This window comes from Octopus bimaculoides, chromosome 2 (genome assembly GCF_001194135.2).
Source record: "Octopus bimaculoides isolate UCB-OBI-ISO-001 chromosome 2, ASM119413v2, whole genome shotgun sequence".
In the NCBI taxonomy this organism is placed as follows: domain Eukaryota; kingdom Metazoa; phylum Mollusca; class Cephalopoda; order Octopoda; family Octopodidae; genus Octopus; species Octopus bimaculoides.
Window position 1 is genome coordinate 64,618,598 of NC_068982.1, and position 2,985 is coordinate 64,621,582.

At 40.8% G+C, this 2,985-nt stretch overlaps 1 long non-coding RNA gene across 1 annotated transcript in view; it reads right to left on the reverse strand.

The window, feature by feature from the left end:
• Positions 1-1,530: 1,530 nt before the first annotated feature.
• The window catches only part of LOC128251143 (uncharacterized), a 20,382-nt gene continuing 18,927 nt past the window's right edge, over positions 1,531-2,985 (reverse strand). The window contains exon 2 of the long non-coding RNA XR_008266996.1: positions 1,531-1,947. This is a non-coding gene — a long non-coding RNA (uncharacterized LOC128251143). The remainder of the gene's footprint in view (positions 1,948-2,985) is intronic.

Consider the following 2,985-nt stretch of genomic DNA (forward strand, 5'->3'; position numbering starts at 1 on the left):
TATTTAGTTAGGTTCATCAAAGTATACAGCACAATAATTAATAACAATAACAAATTAGCTTGAAAATTTGAGTACATATTTAAATCATGCTTTGAATCTAGTGTTCTGGAACTTCCATCTATAATAGACACAGGCAGCATGGTTGTGCGGTTAAGAAGCTTTCTTAACTGTGTGATCTTGGATTCAGTCTCACTACGCAGCACCTTGGACAAGTGTCTTCTACTATAGCCCTGGGTTGACCAAAGCCTTGTCAGAAGATTTGGTAGATGAAAATGAAGGAAGCCCTTCATACACGAGGAGGTGCTGAAAAGTTCCTGGCTTTAAAGGTACTGTAGTGGAGGCGCAATGGCCCAGTGGTTAGGGCAGCGGACTCAAGGTCATAGGATCGTGGTTTCGATTCCCAGACTGGGTGTTGTGAGTGTTTATTGAGCGAAAGCACCTAAAGCTCCACGAGGCTTTGGCAGGAGATGGTGGCGAACCTGCTGTACTCTTTCATCACAACTTTCTCTCACTATTTTTTCCTGTTTCTGTTGTGCCTGTAATTCAAAGGGTCAGCCTTGTCACACTCTGTGTCACGCTGAATATCCCCGAGAATTACGTTAAGGATACACGGGTCTGTGGAGTGCTCAGCCACTTGCATGTAAATTTCACGAGCAAGCTGTTCTGTTGATCGGATCAACTGGAACCCTCGTCGTTGTAAGCGATGGAGTGCCAACAACAACAACAACAACAAAGGTACTGCAAAAGGCCTGGCTGGAGGCCTAACTTCTGAGATCTTTTACAGGGCTTAGAAAAACTGAAGGACCACTGCAATAAGTGAGTGAATCTAAGAGGGGATGTTGAATAAAATCATAATTAACTGATCCGTCAGTATTTTCTTTTGCCCAAAGCCTGGAACTTTTCAGCATCCCCTCGTATATATGAATATGTGTCTTTGTGTTTGTCCCAGACATGTGCTGGTTTGTTTACATCTCCATAACTTAGCTGTTTAGCGAAAGGCCAATAGAGTAAGTAGCAGGCTTAAAAAATAAGTACTGGTGTTGATTTGTTCAACTAAACCCTTGGAGGCAGTACCCCAGCATGACTACAGTTCAATGACTGAAACAAGTCAAAGATAAACAGTTAACCTTCTCCTGCCTATATATATATATTAGCTGTTGAGGTAGCATGACACCTATGTAGTTGCTTGACTTAATAGAAATAACAGCTAAATCTCTCTCACCCATACTGTACCAACACATTGGATTATGTAATCCTAGATAGGCTATGTCTGGAAAGACTGGAAAAATATGAAGACTAGAAAATCCCAGCTGGAATGTCTTTTATAGGTCTGCCGACTTGCTGCCTACCCTGGGCTAAATAATAACATATTATCTATGTTTCATGTGATTCATTGATTGATCTATAATTTTATATGCAAACCTTTTCAGTGAAAATTTATATACCAAGGGAGGTGTAGATATCTAGATAACATTAATAACACTGTTACTGGGGAATAAGTTATTTTAATTAATTATACACTAATAACACTTTCAACATATAAGCTTGTACTCTTTATTCAAAAAGATAATTAACAGGAACATATATGGCAAACCATTAATTTTTGATGCCATGGCTCAGTGATTAGAGTGTCAGGCTCACAATCATGAGGTAATGAGTTCAATTCTTGGACCAACACGTGTGTTGTGTTCTTAAGCAAGACACATCATTTTCACGTTGCTCCAGTTCACTCAGCTGTAAAAATGAGTTGCAACGTCACTGATGCCAAATTGTATCGGCCTTTGCTTTTCCCTTGGATAACATCAGTGGCGTGGAGAGAGGAGGTTGGTATGCATGGGCAACTGCTGGTCTCCCACTAACAAGCTTGTCTGGACTTGTACCTCAGTGGGTAAATTTCTAGATGCAATTCCATGGTAATTCATGACTGAAAGGGATCTTTACCCTCTTCTAAATAAGAATAAGAAGTTATAAACTTTGAGAGAGCATGGAATAATTATTTTAGGGAGGGCAGTAAAACTCAAAGCAGATAAAGTTACATATAATAAGCATGTAAATATTGGGTTGAAAAGCTCTTTTTATCATTGTTTGGCACCAATAAACTAAAGATGCCATGAAGCACTTAACTTCATGACTAAGAATATCTGACAAAGTCATTGAGATAACAGCCAGAGGTAATCATTAATTATTTATGTATTTATATGTTTAGTTATCTTTTATCTGTCATTTGCTTCAGTCATTGCACTGTGGTCATGCTGGGGCACTGCATTAAAGGGGTTAAGTTGAATAGATTAACCCCTGTATGTATGTATTTCTTAAACTCCGGTACTTAATCTATCAGTCTCTTTTGTTGAACCACTAAGTTATGTTTGCGTAAACAAACTAAAACCACTTGTCACATGGTAGGAGTGGGGAACGAACAGAGACACAAAGACACACACAGCACAAGAACCCCTCCCCCAGTACACACTGTAAAGTGGTTGGCATTAGGAAGGGTGTCTAGCCATAGAAGCCATGCCAAAACAGACAATGGAGTATGATACAGTCCTTTGACCCATCAGAACCTGTCAGACTATCCCCTCTATACCAGCATAGAACATAAATGTTAAATGATGATGATGATGATATATATATGTATGTATCATCATCATCATCATCATCATCGTTTAACGTCCGCTTTCCATGCTAGCATGGGTTGGACGATTTGACTGACGACTGGTGAAACCGGATGGCAACACCAGGCTCCAATCTAAATTTGGCAGAGTTTCTACAGCTGGATGCCCTTCCTAACGCCAACCACTCAGAGAGTGTAGTAGGTGCTTTTACGTGTCACCCGCACGAAGGCCAGTCAGGCGATACTGGCAACGACCACGCTCGAAATGGTGTCTTTTATGTGCCACCCGCACAAGAGCCAGTCCAGGGGCACTGGCAACGATCTCGCTCGAAAATCCTACGAAGGCCAGTCAGGCGATACTGGCAACGGCTACG